Source organism: Chrysemys picta, chromosome 7 (assembly GCF_011386835.1).
Source record: "Chrysemys picta bellii isolate R12L10 chromosome 7, ASM1138683v2, whole genome shotgun sequence".
In the NCBI taxonomy this organism is placed as follows: Eukaryota; Metazoa; Chordata; order Testudines; family Emydidae; genus Chrysemys; species Chrysemys picta.
In genome coordinates, this window is record NC_088797.1 from 8843459 (window position 1) to 8858957 (window position 15499).

Sequence of the window (15499 nt, forward strand, 5' to 3'; positions counted from 1 at the left end):
CCTTTATATATTTTCTTCAGGAGTATTAAGATTCAGTTGTATTCTGGGTAGAACAATGCTTCTATCACCACCTCAAACATCTCCCTATTTAAATAGAGCATGTACACCAACCTACCCCTGTGGCAGGGGATAAAATAATCCTGAGATATCATACCTACCCACCCCAAACAGAGGTCTAGTGTGCTCCAGCCCCCGGTAGAACGATAGGATTCTTTCTTTGTATTCTAGTTTATATCACAAACAAGGCTACTGAGTAGCACTCCATGGATCATCTTAAAACACACTTCAAGCAGGAAACTGCCCCACCTCCAGGCAAATGCAATCTCTGCAAAAAACCTGATATTTGAATTATACACACCCATACATTTTATATATATATAGTGATGGGTTTCCCCTGGAGTGCCACCTGGAACAGGGGTACCACTGAGCACTCTGACCCATCAGCCTGGATTCCCTTTCACACTCTACTGCTGTGACAAACTGCCAAGCCCTCCAGCCTGCACTTTCACCAGCGTTCACACAGGTAGACACACCCCCAGCTGCAGTTACACGCAGGCTCTCTAACCACCAGCTCCTCAGTCTGGGACCCTAGAGCAGTACCGTCCTGCCCTGGCCAAATCTGGCCAGTGTATGGGTTTAATACCCAGTCCACCTCTCCCTCAACGTGAAGAGAACAATGCACATTTGTGGTAACCAAGTAGAGATTTTCCCCAAGCACTCCACCCAAAGCTCTTGGGTTTAGATTAAAACAAAACAAGTTTATTAACTACAAAAAGATAGATTTTAAGTGCTTATATGGGCTAGCAAGCAGATCAAAGCAGATTACTTAGCAAATAAACAAAAATGCAAACTAAGCTTAATATACTAGATATATAGCAGGGGTAGGCAACCTATGGCACGTGTGCCGAAGGAGGCACACGAGCTGATTTTCAGTGGCACTCACACTGCCCGGGTCCTGGCCACCAGTCCGGGGGGCTCTGCATTTTAATTTAATTTTAAATGAAGCTTCTTAAACATTTTTAAAAACCTTATTTACTTTACATACAACAATAGTTTAATTATATATTATAGACTTATAGAAATAGACCTTCTAAAAACATTAAAATGTCTGACTGGCATGCGAAACCTTAGATGAGAGTGAATAAATGAAGACTCGGCACAGCACTTCTGAAAGGTTGCTGACCCCTGGTATATAGGGTGAGAATCTGCTAATTCATATCCAGAGAGATTATATAAGCAGGCTGCAGATTCTTAAGGGGCAAGCTGCACTTGCATTACAGCTTGGAATCCCCAGGTGTTTCATTCACAGGCTAGAAATCCCATTAGCCTGGGTCCAACACTTCCCCCGTTCAGTCTTTGTTATAGCTTTTGCATATGGCGGGAACCCTTTGTTCCAAAGCTTGGTTCCCAGACTGGTTTTATGGAAAAATACTGACATCCAAGATGGAGTCCAGCATCATGTGGCCTGGTCATATGTCCTTGTAGAGTCACAACAGGCACCACTCACAAGCTGTTTCGGGTGTTCTCAGGAAGGGTCACCAGAGCTTCTCCTAAGGCCTATTGTTTTCCCTAATGGCTCATTGCCCTGAACAGGCCCTTCCCAACCAGCTACCTAGACTGAACGCATCTTGTCCAGTGGACATTACCCAGGTGTAACTACCTTTGAAATACAGATACAGAGTCAATATTCATAACTTCAGATACAAAAATGATACATGCACACAAATAGGATAATCATATTCAGCAACTCATAACCTTTCCAATGACACCTCACATGACTTATCTTGTCCAGAATGCATCATAATTATGCCATAAACCGATAATATCATCACTGTGAAGAATATAGGTTCAGTGTCACAAATAGTATTGTCTCCCTGTATGCAAAGCAGATGGGTGGGTAGGCAGAATTAGAGTTGACTTTTCAACCTTCGTTTCCTAACTTTTGAGTGTTCGATTCCAAAACCTTAATGTCCTGATGGCAGTTCTTCTGCATAGAATACATGATACAATATAGTATGTCATATAGCTATATATTTATACCACATAAAATCAAAAATGTGCTTCTAACAAAATATCCTTCCATATAATCTTTCTATCTCAAGATTATCATGTACAATAACCCATGTCCTTTCGCTCCAAAATGCTCTGTTCATTGCTATATCCTCTCTCACACCACATGCCAACATGGTTTCCTTTAGGACATCCCACCAGTTCATCTTGGTTCACCTGTCATTTTCTTTCAGTCATAACCTGTAGAACTCTTTTACCCACAGAGTTGTCAGGTCTGTGCTGGAGGTGACCAAATCATGTATGGGTGTTACCCTAAACACACACATTCCTCACATGGCCTTTTATGCTTACATCAATCATCCATATCAACATTCACATTTCTGTGAGAAAATCATTTGCTCATGTTTCTTCTTTGTTGCCCACTCAATGCCATACATTATAAGTGGACGGACCACCATTTTACAGGCTTTCCCTTTTGATCTTACTATCTTCCTGTCATATTACACACCACTGCTCTCTCTCCATTTGAGCCAGACATTCACTAGCCTAGCTCTAATTTCGTCCTCCATTTGCCCAGATTCTGGAACCCAGATACCTGAAACTTTGCATTTTCAGTATTGTGTGCCCATCTAGTTTCAAGGATCATTCTTCAGCGTTCACTCTACTGAAATGACATACCTTATCCAGCGGTTCTCAAACTGTGGGTCGGGACCCTACAGTGGGTCATGCCGCCCTTTTGAATAGGGTCACCAAGGCTGCTCAGGTTGCACGCCCCCTGCCTGGGGCTGAAGCCCTTGAGCTTCAGCTTTGGCCCCCCTGCCCAGAGCGGTGAAGCTCGGGCTTTGCCCCCCACCCCCACCCCAGGGCAGTGGGGCTCGGGCTGTCTCAGGCTTCGGTCCCCCCTCCTAAGGTCATGAAGTAATTTTTGTTGTCAGAAGGGGGTCGTGCTGCAATGAAGTTTGAGAACCCCTGCCTTATACTCTGTTTTTCCTCTGCTTATTTTGAGTCGATGTCTCGCCAAATCTCTCTCCATTTATCAAGATCTTCTTCTAGCCCTGGCCTTAGACCAGGAACCTATAATTGAAAGGCTCTGTATCCCCTTACAAACCCCCACTGTCAATTCAGTTGCCCCGGGATTTCAGTATTTATCATCCACACGGTGCACAAGACTGCCTTGCAGCGTCCTGCTGATCTGAATGGTCATTTAAACAGCTTTCTGCCATCTTCCTTCTAATCTGGCATCCTCAGAGTATTATTCAGTGCTCCCTCCACCGGTGTCTAGCGATTCTTACAAGATAATTCTAAGTCATGTTCATTGTAAGATGATGGGAGAGCAGAACTCTGGCACCATGCAACACACACACAGAAAATTACACGTTTACTGACAGCGATAGAAGAAACGCCAAGTGAAGCGAGACACCTAGCCCAATACTAGAATGTAGTTAGATAAAAAGAAAAATACTAGGTGTCAGAATTAAACGCAACAAAAAGGCCCTATTCGCTTGTCACTCAGAATCCCACACAACTCTATTTAAGGCACTACTCAGGCAAATAAATACCCGTAAGTGTGCCTGGTACAAAACATGCCTCATCTGAAAGTTCTCATGCAGCGAAGGCTCCATTTGAGTTGTACTGGGGCATGTGAAAAGCAAGCAACGGGATTTCTTTCACTGGGATGGGCAAACAGGTGTAACTTGTCCGGACGGGCACTGTGACAAGGTGTAACTCCTGGGAGACAAAGAGTTAATGCCTTGCTAAAGATGGACTTTGCCTACATGAAGAAGAGGCGGAGGGGATTAGGTTAAGGATACAGAGATTCAGGCTGAGGGCCCCTGGTTTAAACAACTCTATTAAAAGCCAGTCCCTAATCTATGAAGGGGAGGGAATGGGGTTAGAGAAGTGAAGTCGGTAATTAAGAGCTCCGATGAGGCTGGACTCCACAACAGGATTAAGGCCTGGTCTTATTTTAGCCTGAATGAGCTGCTTTGATTCAGGCTTTTATAAAACTCATTGGTCTTGAATCCTGTTTACTTAAAAAAATGTTGATGTGCCAAATTGTTCCACGGACCACGGCAGGATAACTCTTCAAGCAAAGAGATGCTGTTCTTCTCTTCAAAACCAGACACTTCGGCCTCCACTTCACTCTCGTCCTGCCCCTTTGCCAATGAGGTGAACAGTTCAGTAGATCTCCTCTGCCCCCTATGTTTAATAATCTAAGATGAATAGATCTGTCAACCAGTGTTGATATACTTCATGACAACCCCTCCTACTTGCAGATATGGAATTAGGACACTTTGAATGTTCGGAGGCCAGAAGCGCACTTAGTGTGAACCTGACAAGAATACCAGATTGTTTACACTAAACTCTAGTAAGCATTTTCCACATACTACAGTTGCCAGAGATTTGAGTGGCTCAAGGAATTGGGACCCATTTACCACCTGAGAAGTCTCTGGTTCAAACCTACCTCAAGTCAGTGACTGAAAATTGCTACTAAATGACAGCTTGTCTCAATCAGTTTCTAGGAGGAAGGGATAGCCAATTGGGGTTGCTGTGGGTGTCTCTGCAGAGAAGGGAAGGACTAATAGATATGGTAAGTGAATTATCCTTCTACCCAGAGAAGTGGTCTCACATGATTAGCGTTAAGGCATATTGACAGGCGACTAGTTTAATCCATGCTCTGTTGACAAACAAAACTTCATTCTCCAGGGCTGTCAAACAGACAAATGCATTATAGCTTCAGAATACGGTCTTGATGCAGTAATGATCTGGAACGGGAACCAGGTCCAAACATTCCTTGGCAAAGGCAGCTTTCCTCTGCTTGATAACCTAGCACAGGGGTGGCCAACCTGTGACTCCGGAGCCACATGTGGCTCTTCAGAGATTAATATGCGGCTCCTCGTATAGATGCTGACTCCGGGGCCGGAGCTTCAGGCACCAACTTTCCAATGTGCCAGGGAGTGCTCTCTGCCCCAGGCCCTGCCTCCACTCCACTCCTTCCCCCAAATGTGCTGTGCCCTCCTCCCCAGAGCCTCCTGAGCATGCAAAACAGCTGATCACGGCAGGCGGGAGGCATGGGAGTTGGGGGGTGGGGGCACTGGGGGCTGGATGTTGGGGAGCTGATGGGGGGCTGCTCTTTGGCAATGTACATGGGTAAATTCTGGCTCCTTCTCAGGCTCAGGTTGGCCACCCCTCACTTAGCACTTCATTATGCTAGAAAGAAATACATCCTACTTTCAAGAAGAATGAGGCAATAGACAAGCTAGGCAAGTTTCCATTCGTTATCTGGCTCAAATTTTTTGTTTTTCTGCAGCAGGGGGAGGGGGAAATTTGAGTCCATGTTTTCTAGAAGTTCTCACATATTTGCTGTGTTAAAAGCCCTTCTTTTCAGTAAGTTACCTCTAATAGCAAAGATGTTTTTGATAAAACCCCAATTAGGTTTTGACAATCAAAGTACCTTAGAGTCAATTAATTTTCTACCACATTTCCTTTTCTGGGGCAAGTTCTTTTAAATGGTTTTATTTTACTTTGTTTATTTATAATCAAGTATTTAAATAATCTACACAATCTAGTGATGCAGCGCTTCCATTTGAAGCTCCAATTTTTATATCTCTGCTCAACGTGAAACGTATGTGCAGTAAATTGGTTTTACTGAAAAGTGGCATTAAAATTTTAGTTCATTTAAATTTGCTTTGGGACTGAATCTGCTCTTAGGTCTTGATCCTGAAAATAATTATATATGTGTTTAATTTTATGCACAGGAATAGAGCTATGGAAGTCAATGGGATTGTTCAGGTGTGTAACATTAAGTCTTTTTAGGATTGGGTCCTCACACTGCTGTATAATCAGAGTCCCAGTTTGCATCCACTTCACTAGTAAACTGAAGTAACTGCTTCCCTGCTTGGGGTTCTTCTTGGGACAATGCACAAGTGGAACGTTACAGACTGGGAAACGCAATCCTGTTTGATGAATTTTTTTAAGTTAAGACAAATTTATGTTAGATAAGGAAAAACATTTTCAAGTGACCTCCTTCCTTTGGGTTCCCCAGTGAGGCATGTCTTGCCTGTATCCATCTTGAAGTTTATAAATTCTTTGGGGCACAGACCATTTTCATTTTTGTCTTGTGCAGCTCCAGTCATATGGTTGTTTCACAAGCACCACTGATCATGATGAAGGTTTGGAAAACATTGTCATCTCCGTCCAGCCTGTTCTCATCTAGTCACACTTCATCTTCTGCAACGGTCACAGTGGAGAGAAACCCTTGCTATCCAGTCAGATCTGGCTGAATAGTTTCATCTGGCAATGTTCAATTGGATTGTTTCTTTGCCGGCTGAAGACACGAGCAAGGGGGAACATGGAAAAAAGTAGCAGTAGAGAGATGTCCGGATGTTTTGGAGTAGGAAGAAAAGCCGGGTCCAGACAAACTCATTATTTAAACAATAGTGGGAAGAGCCAGGGAATACAGGAGAAGGAAAGCAGTGGTAGGACTCCAATTTTGCCATCAGAAACCAATGATAATTGAGATGCACTTGAAATGCCATCATTAAAGCTCCCATGCCATAACTAGTCAAGCCACGGTATGAGAATCATAGCATAATGGTGCTCTTGTACACTTCTGACATAATAGCTGCAGAGAGCATTACAATGTCAACTGAGGTTAGCATATGCTAGAAAGCAGGCTTCTGAATTGCCAGATAGATCTGCGAAAGGTTAGTCCCCAACTCAGAGAAATATCCAGGGTCGCATAAAGTATTTTAAATTCTCCTTCCAATACTGCTTGCCTATGGCAACAGTAACCCATTTCATCCTCACTCTATCACAAGTAAAATATTACCGTATGATTAATATAGCACTTATTTTAATAAAACCAATACAATTAACAATAAAATTAATTTACAGTGACATCCTGGATGTAAAGTCAACTGGCAAGACTTCCATTAAATTTCAGTGGAACCAGGATTTCAGCCTTGGTCTTGCATCTTTTTGTCAATGGCTTGGCAATAAAATGTAATTTCAGGACATTAAATCCTAAGTGGGGAGGGAGACCCACAAAAAAGATCCACACTTAGGTTAAGATATTAATTTGGTGGGGGAGGGGAGAGAATCACCTAAAAATCTTTTATTTTGCTGCTCTCCAACGACAAACAAAAAACTGACTGCACAATCGCTAGCCTAGAAGTTAACATGCAGCTCTTTTTTTGGTTAAGACGGCCATACAACTGTTAAACACAGTCGGTAAACAATCTCTGCTACATACTGAACTAAAAAGGGAACGATTCATTATGTAGGAGAGATTTATAATGTGGAAGATTAACTCAGCCTGTGGAATTCTGTCTCAAAGGAATTGAGCGCAGTTTAAAGTTAATTCGGACAAAACTCTAGGGCTGAATAGTCTAAAAAATCCCAAAGGATTTAGGCACCTAAATTCCCTTGTAAGTGCTAAGTAGCCTCCTTTGAAAATCCCAATCTAGAACTGGACTGTACAATATGGATCATTCCTGCATTGGTAGGGAGATGGAAGATGATGATTTAAAATGTCTGTCATCTCTACATTTTATGTTTCTAGGATAGTGCTGTGTACATTTTTAGACCGGACAATTTGCACAGTGGCCCTTTAATTATTTTATCACCATAGGAGCCATTGTCATGGACCAAGACCCCACTTCTAAGACAACAGATCATACGTTTCTTATCTATTTCTAGCAGTTGGATAAGGTTAGAGCTGGTAAAAGATAAAATTCAAAATTTGTTTCCTTTCTTTGCATTGAGTTTTGGCAGCAAATCAAGATCTGGAACATTTTTAGCAGTTCTAGATATCGTCCACCCATCAAAGAACAGGATACAGTCTACCAGCAGAGGCTTTCTCACATTAAAATTAACACATATACATGACCCTATTCTGAGAAATCAACTAGGCTATAAATTAAAATCACATGAAAGGCGAATTGAAGCAGGAGTGTGTAAACATTCAATGTCCATTACCCATTTTCCAGAAATTCCTGTAGTTTCAAGGTAGTGCATTTGAGAGTGTTGAAAGCTTTTTTCATCTGCTCTTTATAACCCATCCCATTTAACCATGGTATTGTTAACAGTTGCTGAAAGCACTGATGCAACATGTTTGGGGAAGGGGCTGCGGAAGGTTAATGTTTTGAATTGGCTGGATCCAACAATAAGAGCTTCTCTGTAGCACTTAAGCATTGTATTGGAAGCAAAGTGTTGACCCCATTTAAAAAAAAAAAAAAAAAACACAACCAACAACCACCCAGCTGTACATATTCTAAGCTGTCTAGGACACTGCTATTGTAGATAAGCAATGTCTTTATGAAATGCTGATGTGTTTTTGGAATGTTACAAAGAGACATTCAGGCAGCGCATCTAATACCCACTGACCTAGTTACCATACGCTGTGCTTGATTTAATCATATGTCTGGATAGCCAAAAGGTTTCAAGTGTTGACCAGTCTTGCGCCATATGGCTTGCAATGGTTCATCTGAACCTCTGATTACAAAACCAAAAGGTGTTCAACCTCCACCTCTCTTCGATCAACCCATTCTCTAGTGACCTGGCCATCTACAAAGCTCTTGAGCAGTCACGTGCCTATGGATGTTCTACAGTTGTCCCTAGCTGATCAGGATCCCAAAATCCTTAAGCAAAATGTGAGTGTTTCATTAAATTTGCTGTGCAACAGGCAAATCTTTACATTCAATCTTGTAATAGGAATTTCTATACAAAGAAGCCCATTTTACTGTGATATTGTGATAAAATACTAACATTACCTACTCCAGAAATAAATTCCCGTGCATTTGCTATTTTTAGATTTTGGGTTATAGCCCAAAAATAAATATATCTATAGCCGGCAACCCTGTTTAGATTAATTGAAAGCACACTCAGACGCAGTGATGGACACAGAGCTATTCCACAGAGATTTGAACTCTGGCAAGCAAGGTTTTCATTTTGCAAGCTTCAGCTCTCAGAACTCTCCCAACCACACATATCTGGTTCACTCAGATTCTTTGCACTGATCGAGTTTATCTGATTGGTTCAGTCAGGTGCAACAAAGAGACAGCAGCTGATATTACTGGTCAACCCCTTGTCTGGTCCTGTGCTGAAGCTGTCAGTTGAAATCAGCATGGAGCGGAAGAAGCAATGAAAGACATTGGCATTTTCAGTGAATCATTTGAGTTGGAAGGGCTCTCTGGTAGGTCATCTCATCCTTCCTTTGCATTGCGGTGTCTGGCATCATTATTTCTAATGAATTCCCAATAGGAGTGTCTAGTCTAGCCTTGACTATCTCCAATTATGGACATTCCACTGCCTCTCCTGCACAGCTGGATGCTAGGGTCAAATATATCTATTATCCTTTCAAAGAATGCCGTTTAGAACAAGGTGGAATTCTTTAGCTAAGAGGTACAGTACAAAGAATGTGTGGCTTTATTCTCTTCTCACTGATAGTGCTGTAAATCAGGTGTAACTCATTTAAATCAACCGCGTCATGCCAGTGTAAAACAGGGCAATACAAGTTAAACCTCCTCTTACTTACCATTTAAAGTTAAAACCTATATGACACACCTTTACAAATGATACCACACCACTTTGAGGGCCTGTAGCCTTTGCTACTTGATAGCAAAATGGAAATGTTAGTATTTCTTCAGTTATTGGTCTTCCTACCTAGCATATACCACATCCTATCTCCACACAGAGTTTCAATTAACGTGCATTGCTTACCACTTCGAATGGATAGTGGAATATGACCCTAAATGCTAGTCATTACACATAGCTGCATTTCATAACTCATTAACGGGCTATAACATATACAGTTGTGATCCAGAAGGCTTAGAGGACAAAGGACCCCATTTCTGGTCTCACCTACCCTGACAGATCAAGCATCACCCCACCCTAAGAACCAAGATCACAACTTTTCTAAGCCACGTGCACCCAGCACCACATGCTAACAAATTGTGATTATAAATGGAGCGGAACTACCACTCCACTATGATATGGGCCCAAGTTTTCTGAAGAGGAAGCCAGCCTCAGACTTGTTTTTTTTCCCAGGTTCCGAGTAGAGCTGAAATATCAACATCCAGAGAAAAATTAACCTAATTGTTTGCCATAAAAATATAGCTGTAAACTTGGAAGTTTTGTAAACCTAAAACACAACTTTGATTTTCCCATCCTCACACCTTTTGATGGAGGATTTTGATCTAGTAAGAGCTCCGGCGAATCCCTGTTAATCTTCGATTTACAGCGTCAGTGACACATGGCTGATAGAAAGAAAATGGTTGTAAATGGTAAGATAGTGTAACTTGTCCCACCCTCTAATTAATTTATACCCCACTTGAACTTACACCACCATTTAGTGGATTTGCCCAATTCATCTAGGGGAGTTGCATCTGTGTACACATGGATGAATTTGGCCCTGGAAGTCTTCTTTTATCCAAAGGTACTGCAGGATTCCCTATATCACCCCACCCCTTGTTCCCTCCCCCATTCCTGTCTCAGTCCACCCACCCACTGTGCCTCAAAGGACCATCTTTTGTGACAGATGTGTGCGCAGTGTTACAGGAACTGGGTGGCATCCCCTTATATAGTTTGTGAGCCAGCTAGTAGAAGATGGGGAGCCATACTGCAGAAGCCACTTTAACCCAACCCAGCAGCAGTGTATAGGTGTAACTATTCCTTGTGCTTGTATATAGTTAACAAACACAGTTGTTTGGCACCCAGTGGTGTCTGGGTGGTTTTTGTCCTCAAACTATTTAAAGGGATATTACCAAACTCCTATACACTGCAGAGGTGGACCCAGCAATTCATTCTCCCTGCCCCCTTCCCAGTCCATAGCTTCTTTGTAAAGACTGCTAGAAAGGCTGATAATGATGATGCTGGTGTTTACCTGTATGACTTGCATTAGCAAAGTTCACAATTGACAAATCTGGTAACTCTTATGCATCTACAAAAAAAGCCCAACATTTTTTTTCAAAGGAACTTTAAAAATTTGTTTTTTTAATTCTAGCAAAAAACTGTATAACATCCCCGACTTCCACTGCTAAGACACGTTCTAGGGAATCAGTAGTTTTACTGGCCATAAAACATTCCAGCTTTCATGAAAGTAAAAGATGCCTACTAGCAGAGAGCCACAGAAAAAGAGACACCTGCAAGTTAGACCTCAGGAATTCATTTGCTCCACTAACGTTTCCAAATTAAAGGAATCTGGGGGTTGTTTAAGGAAAGGAAAATATCTGGACAATTGTTGCCTTTTGATTAAGATAACATGTAGATTTTTAACTAACTGAAATGAAATCTCAGGGGCATACATTTTTGGAACTTTCAATATGTCAAAATTAAACTGAAGACTAAAGACCAATCTGGCATCAGCTGCATCCACAGAAGTCAAATGAAACCAGCAAGGTGAATTTCTATATAGCACAGACGAAACCTTGAAAATCCACTCACCGCAAAGGAATACAGATCATTCTGAGGCATGTATTGCTGACTTCTACAGAACAAGCTCACTTTAGAAAAAACAACAAACAAACAAAACCCCAAGCTTCAAGTAGATCAGAAAATAAAATAAAATAAAATAAAATAAAAAACAGAAAAGTTTTGCAAAGAACTTCAACCATTCTTTTTCTCCATTTTGAGATTTTCAAAGTTTTCTGGTTAGCGCTGGGTGTGAAAAATCCCAGCCACATGCAAATCAAGGATAAAACCAAACCATTGCAGTCTTCCTAAGTCTGCAGATAAAGCAGGTGCTCAGAGCTTTCCCAAGCCACCTCTGACTGATTGAAGACCTAACAGGTTTTCATTGCTGTTATTGGGAACCCAGCAACCAGCAGTAAAATAGACAAAACACAGGTCAACTTTACTCAACTACCTCCTGTAAGAGCTCTGAGTAGAGCCTGGGCACAAGAAAGAACACCCAAAGAAGAGCCCACCACCCCTCAGACAGCAGCTCTTGATTGAAGGGAAAATGGGGGGGGGGGGTGAGAAAGAGAATCAGAGAGAGAGAGAAAAAGAACAGGAGTACTTGTGGCACCTTAGAGACTAACAAATTTATTTGAGCATAAATTTTGGGGGGCTACAGAGAGAAAGCTCCTGCTCTGCTCCACTCCAGCAGGGCAAGAGGAGCTTCAAGTTGATCATATTCCTACTAGTGAGAGAATATAAAAGATGGAAACGCTGAGCAAGTCACAGGAACAATATTCTGGTAGGTATCCCAGCAGATGGGGCTTGGGTTTTTATTGAGACCTATCATTTGACTTAAATCCTCTGGCTACAAAGACCCAGCTCCACAAAGGTATGTAGGCTCCTCACTTCCACTGATTTCTGAGCCCTGGTGTCTAATAACTCTGTCCACGCCTTACGGCAGTTCCTCAGGTGTTGTAAATTGACATAGCTTAACTGAATTGAATGAAGATATGATGATTTACAGCAGCTGAAGAGCTGGTACCTTGTATATAAGGAAGTGGGTGAGCCCAGAGGGAAAAGTGACCATTTATTTTATATACAGTACACACAAAACAGATATAGGTCCTATCAAGTTTATAATTTTGATGAGGGCTTGTAGCTACACTGGTTTAAACTTAAATATTGTTTTTAAACAGATGTAGTTAAATGGTTGAAAACTTTGGTGTAGAAAGTCTTTTCTGGTTTAAGAGTAGCTTATTTTGCTTTAGTTTAAACCTGTTCCTAATTTAGTTAATCTACCCTGAAATATCAGTGTCCACATAGCCTTTGGCAGTTTGACTCAACTGGTTTAAAATCACATTTTTAGCTAAACTGGGGCAACTTTCTTGCACAGGGAAGCCAGAAGTTAGATAGGGTGGGAAGAAAGAGAGAATGTCCAGTCTTGGCAGAAGTGGGAGAAAGAAAACGTAGTGAAGAACACAATGTAGGGGGGAAAACTGAAGCCATATAATGGGTGGAGAGAAAGAAAAGGACAAGAGGAAACAAACACTGAAAACAATACTGGGAAAGAGGCTATTCTAGGAAAGAAAAGAGGAAGTCGGATGAGGCCAGCAAGGAAAAGCAAGTGTAACAAAAGCAAGGGAAATATGTATACATTAAGTTACACTTTAACTAAATGACAGCCTGATCCTACAAACCTGTACTCTTGTGTCAAAGATAAGGGTAGGCATGTATAAGTGTTTGTAGGTATGTGCACAGAAAGCAAATGGTTTATGTTGCAAATGAATAAAGTGCAAAAAACTATTTCTTTAAAATGAAGGGAAACGTGGCCTTAAGGTAGTGTGGTGACAGCCCGGGTATATCTCACACTGGTTAGCACATCCGAAGAAGTGGGCTGTAGTCCACGAAAGCTTATGCTCTAATAAATTTGTTAGTCTCTAAGGTGCCACAAGTCCTCCTGTTCTTCTTTAGGTTGTGTCTGGTAAAATCTATGTATAGGAAATGAACATTTATTGTTGACCACAATGTAAAATGAAAGTAATGTAAAACATTCATACTGCTGGAGGTAAGATTTAAACTCCTCTGTCCTTTTGGGTTTTATGTGCTTTCCCAACATACTCAGATAAAAATGCTATGCTGCAAATAATACTGAACTTAAACAAATAGATAAATACAGACAGACAAATACCATGAATAAGTAATAAGCCTCTTCTGACCAGGGAATTCAAAATACTGCTTGAATTCTTTTGTACCTCCTATTAAGACTTAAGTATTATATTTTGTAGAAATGATACAACTGTATTTTTTAAGTACCATTTGCTCACTGCATTGTTCCCTTCCATGTGGAAGCACTCTGTCCTAGCTGACATTTATCCCCCATGGAAAGAGGGGCTGTAGGTTACAGATTATTCTATTGCCTTGAATATTACTAAGAAAAGTAACCAGTGAGGGATAATGCCTTCAGCTTCCTCTCAGAATAGATACAGCCAACAGCTGTCTGGGCAGTTCCACTGATGGAAAACTTCAGTGCACCTGATAAGGTGATTCTTCATCTATCATGAGAGGACCTTAAGAGTTGAACAACGATTTCCCCCTACAAGTGCTAACAGATCCGAGGAATGTTTGGCATCACCCCACCCAGGAATAAATCCGACACCCGGGCCGGAGCAAGACAAAAGAAATCTCCTAGTATTCCGCTTCTGCAGCCTGAGAAGGAGTCTGGGGACATGACCAGACAGAACGGGTCGTATTAAAGCAGCATTATTGTCAGAGCGCTGAGCTCTGACTGTCTAATCCTGTAGCAGGATGACCCCCACCCCCTTGCAGGGGAGAGAAACTGCATCTCTCTAAAAGAGAGAGACAGAGCACGCTGCAGTGCCAGGGGACAGCTCGGGGATCAACCCTGCAATGCCGCCTCCTTAACAAAAAAAAAAAAAGACTTTGGAACAAGCCCCCACCTCTTTAAGCGCCTGTCCACCCAAACCTTAGGGGCCCGATTCTCTTGCCCTGTAACTTCCTTCCCTCCCTCCGTGCTCCTTACGCGTCTCCTTGCAAATGCACCAGCTCCTTCCACACACACACACACCCCTGACAACAAAGCACATGGTCCCTGGCTGTGCATGGCAGGCAAACAAACAAAAAACCCAGCCCCACACAACGCCTTGCAACCCGCAAAACGTCCCGTGCCGGCGCTGCTGAAACGCCGCCCTAGGGTGGCCGAGCCCGGGGGCGCCCTCGCCCTGCCATTGTTCCTGGCAACACCCAGGCGGATTTCCAGCCGGTGCCTGCCCCCCGGGGGCTGGGCGCGAGACGCCTGGCTGCTGGGGACGCTGACAATAGCTCACTGCGGAGAGAGGCTCGGGGGGGGGGGGAGCCTCCCTGCTCCCATCAGACAACAATGCGGCCACCTACCTTCGCCTTCTGCCTCGGCTGGGCTCTGCCCAGGGCCAGCCAGTTCGGGGCTCCCCTCCACCGCTCCGGCTGCTGCTTCTCCGCCCCCCACGCCTGCTCCTCCTCCTCCCCCCGGTCCTGTGCGGCGCTGTGTCAGGCAGCTCCGCTGCACAGCCCGGGCTCAGCTGGCATCACGCCTCTGGCGGCGGCGGCTGCTCTCCAGGCTCGGTCCTTTCATCCAGGACTGCCCCCCCTCCCCGGCAGCTGCCAGGCACGGGTCCCGCCCGGGCATTGCACGGAGAGCCCGAGCGCCCAGCGGGCAACACCCCGCTCCCTTGCACCGAGCTGCAGGCAGGCAGCCAGCCCTGTTCGGCTGGAGAGAGCCTGTGCAATCCCCGAGGGCAGGGGTAACGGGGTTTAACCAGCCGGCCTTGCAGCTGCACTTGAGGCGGGGGGGGGCAGCAGGCCGGCCGGCCCCCGCAGAGCAGTGTCCTGCTTGAGAAGGGGGATTTTTCCTGCAGTCGGTTGACACGCTTCGTTATAGTGTGAATGATTTGCTCTGCCGACACCTAGCCCCGAACCCGGGCCTCGTGCCTGCCAGCTGGCTCCAGGACAAGGGAATCCCTCGCCCGCTGCAGTCAATGCAGTGGGGGGCGGGGGGGAGCAGTACGGGAGCTCTGCCTTCCCCATTGTAGGGCTG

General features: G+C 43.6%; 1 protein-coding gene across 2 annotated transcripts in view; it reads right to left on the reverse strand.

The window, feature by feature from the left end:
• FRMD4B (FERM domain containing 4B) overlaps window positions 1-14971 on the reverse strand; it is a 197186-nt gene extending 182215 nt beyond the window's left edge. Inside the window, exon 1 of one of the 2 annotated variants that reach the window (XM_024100169.3) lies at window positions 14821-14971. The gene's annotated coding sequence lies outside the window, so the exon portion shown is untranslated. The remainder of the gene's footprint in view (window positions 1-14820) is intronic. The other variant, XM_008179480.4, reaches the window with a different exon arrangement.
• Window positions 14972-15499: the final 528 nt, after the last annotated feature.